The sequence below is a fragment of the Triticum aestivum genome, chromosome 3B (assembly GCF_018294505.1).
Source record: "Triticum aestivum cultivar Chinese Spring chromosome 3B, IWGSC CS RefSeq v2.1, whole genome shotgun sequence".
In the NCBI taxonomy this organism is placed as follows: domain Eukaryota; kingdom Viridiplantae; phylum Streptophyta; class Magnoliopsida; order Poales; family Poaceae; genus Triticum; species Triticum aestivum.
In genome coordinates, this window is record NC_057801.1 from 420,297,507 (window position 1) to 420,308,569 (window position 11,063).

The window sequence follows — 11,063 nt, forward strand, 5'->3', positions numbered from 1 at the left end:
AAGAATATTGATGTTAAGGTTTGTGATTCCCTATGCAAGCACGTAAGTCAACAGTTATGCAATGAAATTTATATCCTACTTATGGTGCATTATTCGGTGTTACTTATGCTTAATGCTTGGGTATGAGATTTTTTGCTTTTTGGTTGGTCGCTTCTCAATCTTTTTGCTAGCCTTCATTTTGCACTAAGTATGACCACTACTTGTGCATCCAAAACCCTTTAAACCAGTTTTACCTTATGAGTCCACTATACCTACCTATATGCGGTATTTCCATTCCGTTCTAAGCAAGTTTGCATGTGCTATCTCTAATGTTCAAAATAAATTTCTCTTTTGTGTGCTCTACTACTCATGAGGTGGTAAAGGGTAGCCAATATTTTCCATGCTAGATGTGTTATTCTCACGATGAGTGTTTATTCACTTGTTTTTGCACGAGAGTACGTCAAAGTTACTAGGGAAGCCCAGTCCCGAAATGAATAAATGAATTTACTTTATGTTGTCAAATAATAAATTCCTTGGAAAGTGTTGGTATGGAAGGCACCCGTGGATACAGATAGCCATGTAAAGTGAAAGTTATGTTGGAAAAAGGAATAAACTTTATTTTCTGTTTGGGAACCGCCTATGATGTATCTAGCATGGAAAGTGTTGGGATGCTCCAAGTCGTTTTCGTTGGTAGGAAAAGTATGCCTCTCAAAAATAATTTTATCGCTCAATTTAAGCTTTAAGCTCTGGCACCTCTACAAATCCCTACTTCCCTCTGTGAAGGGCCTTTCTTTTACTTATGCAATTTTTATTTTGAATTTGAGTCTCCATCTTCTCTTATAAAGCACCAACTAAGGGGCACTATGATCGTATTTGAGCATTGGGTGTAGCTAATATTCGAGTTTGTTTCATGAATGGATCAATGATTGAGCATGATGGGATAGGGATGACTTGCTTTAGTGTTGATATTTTGAAAGACATGGTTGCTTGTTGGTATGCTTGAGTATTAAATTTTTCATGTCAAAACTAGACTATTGCTTTGAATCATGTAAAAGTCCATATGTCCATGCTATAAAGAAAAGAATGTGATGAACATGTTAGGCAGCATTCCACATCAAAAAATATGTTTTTATCATTTACCTACTCGAGGACGAGCAGGAATTAAGCTTGGGAATGCTGATACGTCTCCAACGTATCTATAATTTTTTATTGTTCCATGCTGTATATTATCATTCTTGGATGTTTTACAATCATTTTTATAGTCATTTTATATCAATTTTTGGTACTAACCTATTGACATAGTACCCAGTGCCAGTTGCTGTTTTCTGCATGCTTTTTACAACGCACGAAATCAATATCAAACGGAGTCCAAACGCAACGCAACTCCTCGAGGATTTTTTTGGGACAGAAGAAAGCCAATGGGCCAAGGAAGCGCCTGAGGGGCTGCTCGAGGTGAGCAGCACCCACCAGGGTGCACCAGGAGGCCCAGGCGCGGCCTATGGGTTGTGCCCACCTGGGGTGCCCCCGGAACAGCCTCTTTGCTCTATAAATACCCAAATATCCAGAAACCATAGGGGAGTCGACGAAATATTGATCCAGCCGCCGCAGAGTCCAGAACCACCAACATCCAATATACACCGTCATGGAGGGGTTCACCACTTCCATTGGTGCCTCTCCTATGATGCGTGAGTAGTTCTTTGTGGACCTATGGGTCCGTAGTTAGTAACTAGATGGCTTCCTCTCTCTCTCTCTCTCTCTCTCTCTCTCTTTATTATCAATACAATGGTCTCTTGGAGATCCATATGATGTAAGTCTTTTGGCGGTGTGTTTGTTGGGATCCGATGAACTTTGAGTGTATGCTCAGATATATGTTTTTATCCATGAAAGTTATTTGAGTCTTCTTTGATCTCTTATATGCATGATTCTTTATAGCCTCGTATTTCTTCTCCGATATTTGGATTTTGTTTGGCCAACTTGATCTATTTATCTTGCAATGGGAAGAGGTGCTTTGTAGTGGGTTCGATCTTACGGTGCTTGATCCCAGTGACAGAAAGGGAACCAACACATATGTATCGTTGCTACTAAGGATAACAAGATGAGATCTATATCTGCCGCAATACATAAACGGACATCATCTACATCATGTCATTGTTCTTAATGCATTACTCTGTTTTCTCATGAACTTAATACACTAGATGCATGCTGGATAGCGGTCGATGTGTGGAGTAATAGTAGTAGATGCAGGCAAGAGTCGGTCTACTAATCTTGGATGTGATGCATATATAATGATCATTGCCCGGATATCGTCATGATCATTTGAAATTCTATCTATTGCCCAACAGTAATTGTTTTCCCACTGTTTGCTATTTTTCTCGAGAGAAGCCACTAGTGAAACCTACGGTCCCTGGGCCTCTTTTCATCATATTTGCCTTTGCGATCTATTTTCTCTTGCATTTATTTTTAGATCTATTAAACCAAAAATACAAAAATACCTTGCTGCAATTTATTTGTTCCGCGATCTATTTATCCTATCTACCACTTTTTACCTCACGTTATTTGCCCACTAGAGGCGCCATACCCGAAAGGGATTGACAACCCCTTTAACACGTCGGGTTGCGAGTATTTGTTATTTGTGTGCAGGTGCTGTTTACGTGGTGTGATGAGGTTCTCCTACTGGTTCGATAACCTTGGTCTCATCACTGAGGGAAATACCTACCATCGCTATACTGCATCATCCCTTCCTCTTTGGAGAAATACCGATGTAGTTCTAGCAGACATCACTCACTAGCATAACTCACATATTATCATCTCCATATCACAAAAGTACTGCAAGGAATCAAACTTATCATATCCAATGATCTATATGAAAGTTTTTAGCATATCCTTATTGAATATTCATCACTTTGCGACCAAATTCATATCTTGTGTAAATTACCATTACTATCAGCAACTCTCAAAAAGATATAAGTGAAGTATGAGAGTTCATCTATTTCTTCAAAATATAATCACCATCATGCTCAAAAACATAGAAGTGAAGTACTAGACAAACTGCCTAGCTCAAAAGATATATATAATTGAAGCACATAGAGTATCCCAACAGATCACGAAAAAAGCGTGTCCCTCTCAAAAAGGTGTGTCCAGCAGAGATGATTGTGACAAACTAAAAAGCAAACAAAGCAAAGACCCATATAATACATGACGCTCCAAGCAAAACTTATATCATGTGATGAATAAAAATATAGCATATAGCTCCTAATAAAATTACCGATAGTTGGTAGAAGAAAGAGGAGATGCCTTCTGGGGCATCCCCAAGCTTAGTTGCTTGGCAGTACTTGAATATTACCTTGGGTGCTTGGGCATCCCCAAGATCAGGCTCTTGCCACTCCTTATTCCTTCATCCATCGTGATCTCACCCAAAACTTGAAAACTTCAATCACACAAAACTTAACAAAACCTCATAAGATCCGTTAGTATAACAAAGCAAATCACTACTTTAGGTATTGTTGAAAACCAATTCATATTTTATTTTTGCATTATATGTAGTGTATTCTAACTTCTCCATGGCTTATACCCCCCGATACAATCCATAGTTCCATCAAAACAAGCAAAACAATGCATCAAAAACATAATCTGTCAAAAACAGAATTATCTGTAATAATTCAAAGAATGACCATACTTCTGTAACTCCAAAAATTCTGAAAAATCAAGACAAAGTGGGAAATTTGAATATACATGTCTAAAAAATTCAGAATTTTATCACGCTCTATCAAATTTTAACAATTCTTCTACTAGATGCAAGAGTTTTTGTTTTTGCACACTCAAAGCAACTATCATCCAAATCATCCCAATGGCTTTACTTGGCACAAAAACTAACTAAAACACAAGAAACATAACAATAGCATAATTGTGTGCACACAAGAAAATAGAAAAATAAACTATTGGGTTGTCTCCCAACAAGCTCTTTCTTTATAGCCATTGAGATAGGATTGAGATTTCAACGATGCTCACATGAAAGATAATAATTTGAACACAAAGAGAGCATCATAAAACATGTGACAAACATATTTAAGTCTAACATACTTCCTATGCATAGGAATTTTATAAGCAAACAAATTATCAAGACAAGAAATATCTAGCATATGCAAGGAACAAGAATAAAACACTAACAATTTCAACACAACGGGAGGTAATTTAGCAACATGAAAATTTCTATAGCTATATTTTTCTCTCTCATAATAATTACATGTATGATCATAATCAAATTCAATAATATATCTATCATATAAAATATTCTCTTCAGGATCCACACACATAAAAGTTCTATAATCTTTCAAAATAGTGGGATTAACATCAACTAATGTCATGACCTCTCCAAATCCACTTTCACCAAAAGTTTCATAAGACTGAACACTCTCCAAATATGTGGGATTATTTTTTTTGTAAACTTTACACTCTTCCAAACCCACTTCCAATATTACTGCAAACATTATTATCAATTTCATATTCATCATGAGGCTTAAATAAATTTTCAATATCACTAGAAACATCATCACCCCAATCATGATCGTTGCAATAAGTAGTGGATGTAAGAAAATTATCATCCTCAAGCTTGTAGGTTTTTATATCATTAGCACAATTGTCATTAGTAGAATTTGTAATAGCATAATTGCAATCACGCTTTTCATTCAAGGGGCTATCAACTATGGGTGCAATAGCAATAATTTGGTGTTTAACATAAGGAACTATAGCAAGTTCGTCTCCATAAGAATCATCAATATTGACATCATGGCCATAAGAATAGCAAGCATCATGTTCATCAAGGGGGGATATTTCAATCAAATCAACGGAGTCATAATTATCTATAGATTCATGCATATCATTATTCTCTTCCAAAGCAGTAGACATTCTCCTAATGAATTCACTAACATAGGTATTAGAAGCATATTTTCATAGCTATATTTAAGTATGGCAAAATTTTCAAATTTGTAGAGAGTGATATCATACTTTTCAATTAAAGAAGCAACTTCATAAGCACCCTTAGAAGGAACAAATTCTTTGATTTGTTCGATATCATAGTAAATACAAACACCTTTGTCATAAGAAGATAAGATTTCATTATCATTAAAATCGCATAGGTAGGGAAGGTGTTTTTTAGGGTTCTCGGAGCAACAAGTAAAATCATGAATTTCACATAGATTCCAAGAATAGCATAGCAAACAATTTATTTGATTCCATAAGAGTCTCCCTTTTTGAGACAAATGGTGACACACAAAATGAGCATGCTCATCTAATGATTTTCCCTCAACCAAACTAGTTGGGGTTTCAGCACAAGCACATATGGATCAAAGATGATCCAAGTAGAAAACTTTAAGTGGGTCCATAGTCATCTTAACTTTTCGCTTTCATTTTCTGTTTCTAAGTGTGCACAAGAAGGAAAACAAAACAAGCAAGCAAGCAAAGAGGCAAACCGAAAATATTTCTGTATTTTTGCAAAAAACATTTTAGAAGTGGGGGGGGATGAAAACATGAAGCAAATGGCAAATAATGTAAATGCAAGGAGATGAAAGTTTACGCGTATGTACTTTATAGATGTTGATGATGTTGCCCCAACAACGGTGCCAGAAGTTCTTCCTGCTACTTGTGAACCGCGTTGGGATTTCCTCGAAGAGGAGAAGATCATGCATTACAATAGAGATAAGTATTTCCCCCAGTTAAGAACCAAGGTTATAAATCCAGTAGGAGCACCATGCAACACCTCGTTAGCAGTACTTACACACTAGATAACAAATCCTTGCACCCAACGGAAACAAGGGGTTGTTAATCCCTTGGCGGTTACTTGCAAGATTAAATTGTATGGTGATAGATAGATAGATAGAAAGATAGATAGATAGATAGATAGATAGATAGATAGATAGATAGATAGATAGATAGATAGATCGAACAAAAAATACAAAATAAAATAAAGAAAGAAAAAATGCAGCAAGGTATTTTTGGTTTAAATATATGACCAAAAGTAGACCCGGAGGGCATAGTTTCCACTAGAGGGTTCTCTCTTGAAAACAACATACGATGGGTAAACAAATTACTGTTGGGCAATTGATAGAAAAGCAAATAATCATGAAGATATCCAAGGCAATGATCATGTACATAGGCATCACATCTGAGACAAGTAGACTGAAACGATTCTGCATCTACTACTATTAGTCCACACATCAACCGCTATCCAACATGAATCTAGAGTATTAAGTTCATAAAGAATGGAGTAACACCTTAAGAAAGATGACATGATGTAGACAAAGTAAACTCAAGTATGAATAAAACCCATCTTTTTATCCTTAATGGCAATGATAAAATATGTGTCATGTCCCCTTTTGTCACTATGATTTAGCATCGCAAGATCGAACCCATTACAAAAGCACCTCTCCCATTGCAAGAAAAATCAATCTAGTTGGCCAAACCAAATCAATAGTTCGGAGAGAAATACGAATCTATAATAATCATGCATAAAATAGTTTAGAGAAAACTCAAATTATATTCATGGATAGATGTGATCATGAACTCACAATTCATTGAATCCCAACAAACTCAAGCAAAAAGTCATTAATTCAAATGGATCTCCAAGAACATCAAGGAGAACATTGTATTGAAGATCAAAGGGAGAGAGAAGAAGTCATCTAGCTACTAGTTATGGATCCGTAGGTCTGTGGTAATTAAACTACTCATGCATCATAGGAAGGGAAGCAAGGTTGATGTAGAGACCCTCCATGATTGATTCCCCCTCCGGGAGAGTATCGGAGAAGGCCTCTAGATGGGATCTCATGGGAACAGTAACTGGCAGCGGTGGAAAAAGTATTTCGGGTGGCTCTCTGATGCCAGGGGACATTTGAGAACTTATAGAGGCGGAATTAGATCAAGAGCTGCCATAAGGGGCCCACAAGCCTGGGGGCGGCCCCCTAGGGTGCACCTCCTGAGCTTGTTGCTCCCTCATGGCTCTTCAGGTCTTCTCCCAGACCTTCTAGTGTCTCTTCTGGTCCAGAAAAAATTAATCCAAAGTTTTTTCTTCGTTTGGACTCTGTTTGATATTGATTTCCTGAAAAGCCAAAAACAGGCAAAAAATGGCGATTGGCACTAGGTTAATTAGTCCCAAAAGGGTATATAACTGCATATAATTGCATAAAAACATCCAAGATTGATACCATAATAGCATGGAACAACAAAAAATTATAGATACGTTGGAGACGTATCACAGCAACCTCCACGCAGACAGCCACGACAACCTCGCTCGCCCGCCGCGACCCACCGGCTCCGCAGGTTAGGATCCTCAAGCACAAGAAGTGCTACATTACCGCCCCACTGACGATGGCTATGACACCTGGCTCGCTCACATCATCGAGCTCATCAACATCACGGAGGATGCTCCGGCCCCTTCGCGCCCTCTGACCTCGTCGTTGTCACGTGTTGCGCGGGCGGGGCAGGACGCGCCTCCTCCACCTCCTCCGTGCAACGATGGCGCAGAGTGCCACCACCGCGAGCACTCGCCTCACCTCTCCCATGGATTCTCCCTGCCGCACGATGACAACCTGAGCTGCCAGATGATCCAGCGTGCGCGACCGGACGAGCGGGTGCTCCTCGAAAGTCAGTGTGAGCGCCAGAATTGCACCATCTAGGAGGTACCGGCCGTCGGGCGCTAGAACCGTGTTGTTCTCACTAGCGGCGTCATCTCCACCATCGGGGGCTGCCTAGACTTCACGCGTGAGCTCCACTGCATAGTGTGGCCAACGAAGTTCAAGCCGGAGCTGCCTACCTGCTATGACGACACCGCCAACCCTGTAGAGTTCCAGTCGCTCTAATCCTTGAGCATCCAGGCCGCCGAGGGCGATGACAAGGTCATGGCGAACTAGTTCCCCATGGCCCTCAATGATGCGGCACGCTCGTGGCTGATGAACCTTCATGAGGGCTCCATCTCCTTGTGGGCTGAGCTGTGCCGGCAGTTCATTGCCAACTTCAAGGGCACGTCCGACCGCCCCCTCGCTCTCAGCAGCCCGCGTGCCATCCACCAGTGCCCCGACAAGTCCCTCAGCAAGTACATCCAGTGCTTCAGCCAGGCGCGCAAGAAGATCCCACGTGCCTCCGACGCAGCGGTCATCGCGGCATTTTCCTTAGGCGTCACGGATGTCAGGATGCGTGAAATCTCACCATCCATGCTTTATGACCTCACCGACAAGTGTGCCAAGGCTTTGAAGGGTCGTCTCTTTTCCCACAATGATCCTGACGCCAACCTCAATGTCACCAAGCCTAAGGGCAGGCACACCAAGCGCAAGGGCCCCTCGTTCTTGCAGCGGAGCCTGAGCGGAAGCGCGGCCGCAAACGCGACTAGGACAACAAGGACGATTGCCCCTTCTATATCTATCACAGCATGCACCCCATGCCACTGAAGACTGCCACGAGCTCAAGCTGCTTTGTGATGAGCGATAGAAGAAGCGCGACAACCGCAATGACCGCGGCTCAGGCCACAGCGGTAGCTGCAAGGGTGGACGCTAGAAGGATAGCAACAACGACAATAATAGCAACTCCCACCAGGGTTGGCGAAACTAGCCTCGGCAGGCCAACCCTCAAGAGGCCAACCCTCAGAAGGCCACGCGGCCCTACCGTGCCCCAAAGCAACAACGACAACCTACTTGAGGAAGATGCGGGGGGCTACCAGGATCCTCGCGCAGTGGCCTACATCCTTGGCGGAGCTCAGGCTCCCCCATCCAACCGCCACTTCAAGCAGTTCTCCTGTGAGGTGAATGCAGCCCTCCTGAAGCCCGCCAGACGCCAAGCCCATCAAGTGGTCACAGTACCCCATCAGCTTCAACTATGGCGGCCACCCCAAGTCCACAAAGTCCATGGGCACCATCCCTCTGTTGAGCACACCTACCATCAACAATGTGGCAGTCACCAAGATACTCATCGAACGTGGCGTTGGCCTCAACGTGATCTCTGTGGAGACCTTCGAGTAGCTCCAAGTACCCTACGAGCACCTGATGACCGATGGCTCCATGGTGCCCCTAGGGCAGGAGCGTCTTCCCCTCACCTTCGGCTCCCGCAAGGACTACCACACCGAGCTCACCGACTTCAACGTGGCGCACATTTTCTTGCCCTACAATGCCATCTTGGGCTACCCCACGCTCGCCAAGTTCATGGCATGATATACCATGCAAAGCTAAGTCTAGCATGCCTCGAGGGCCAGTCGTGATGCCTCCTAAATTATTCCCCTCCCAACCTCACGGAGCACCGATTTTTATCCTCGCACAAGATGCTTGCATGTCAAAGGGGGGTCTCTCCTGAGCGTCATTCCTTGGAAGCTCCTACCTCCTCGCGGAGCCCTACACCGTTTGGCCTTGTCTAGGCACGCGTCCTAACATACCAGTGACAGTCGTAGCACGCTCGGGGGCTGGGTCCTAATGACGTAGAGACCAAGGCAAGCAAACAAAGAAAAATAGGCCTCACGAGGAGCATGTCATACAACAAATACGTCAAGTGCTTAATACGAGTTTTTGCCGAACCATCATCTTCATGTCCCTGTGGGGCTACATTGGTTCTGATACAGGAACAAAGAAAGGCCCACTCATCGTCAAGATCTACAAGCTGAAGGACGAGCAAATGGCCGCCTACCTCGAGGAGGTGCACAAGCTCGAGAAACGCTTCCTGGGCATGAAGCACCGACACATTCCTCGCGATGACGACAAGGAAGTGGACGATGTCGCCAAGCGGGACTCCCATTGCGAGCCTCAAGCTTCAGGCATCTTCGAGGAGCGCCTCCTAAGGCCATCTGCAATGCCCCTGAGGCCGCCACCATAAGGCCACATGGATAACTCCCACCTATACCCGCCTCGGGCGCACTGGATCACGGCTCGCCTTTAGGCACTGACCTGTCGCAACTACTTGGAGGGGTTCACTTCTTGCGCATCAGGCACGGGAGGCTTCATGGGCACCCCTCCTCAGCGGACTCGCGAACGCTGCTCGCCACGAGGCACACCCCCCAAGCCGCGGCACACTAAAGACATCACGCCCAAGAACTAAGTCTAATGTGTCTCGAAGGCCGCTCATGGCACTTCTTAAATTCCTTGTCTCGCAGCCTCACTAAGCGTCGATTCCCCTTTTGCGCAAGCCGCTTGCATGTCAAAGGGGGGCTTCCTGAGGATCGCGCCTCGGGAACCCCTACCTCCTCGCGGAGCCCTAAACCCTCTGGCCTTGTCTAGGAACGCGTCCTAACACACTAACGATGGCCATACCACACTTCGAGGCTGGGTCCTAACAACACAGAGCACCAGAGGTTGCAAAAAAAGAAAAATAGGCCTCGCGAGGAGTACACGCTGCAACAAAACATTAAGTACTTCATACGAGTATTTCCCAGAGTGTCATTCTCACACCTCCACGGGGATGCATTGATCTTAATGCAGGAGCAAAAGGGAGGAATCTGGGCAGAGCGCGGCTCGTCTTCATAGCCCGACTCGGGCGCTCCCTGCGCCTAGTCGGAGTCGTCGCCTTCGCTCCCACTAGTGGAATTGGTGACGCTTCCACTCTCGCTCTCCGTACAGCACTCCATGTGGCTGCCGGAGACCCTGAAGAACTTCAGAAAGAGGGTGGCAGCTCCATCACACCTGAACTGAAGAGCCGGCCCATGCTTCAGGCTGCGGGAGAAGCGAACGACTTCCACCCCCGCATTAGAAACATGAAGCTGGTGGGGGAGAACTCAACCGTCACCCAGGAGGGGACATTGTAGCAGCCGTCCACCTGCAGCCATAGGCCCAGGGGCTCACTATCCTCCATCGCTCTCGCAAAGGAGTCAGGGAGTTGGAGCAAGGTGCAAGGCCAGCGGTGCAGCCCCACAATGAACTCGTGCACCGCCACCGCTGCGTGGGCCTCCATTGGGAGAAGAAGGGAGGGCCCTCCGCCATGACCTCCACGACACAAATGTCGCGCGCCCCATGGCAGTGTGGCACAATCCTTCCATGGGCGCTGGAGCCGGCCTCCGCGGTGGCAACTGAAGAGCGTGTCCGGCCCCGAGGGGAAGCCCTCGTCACAGCGGTGTGTGCGCG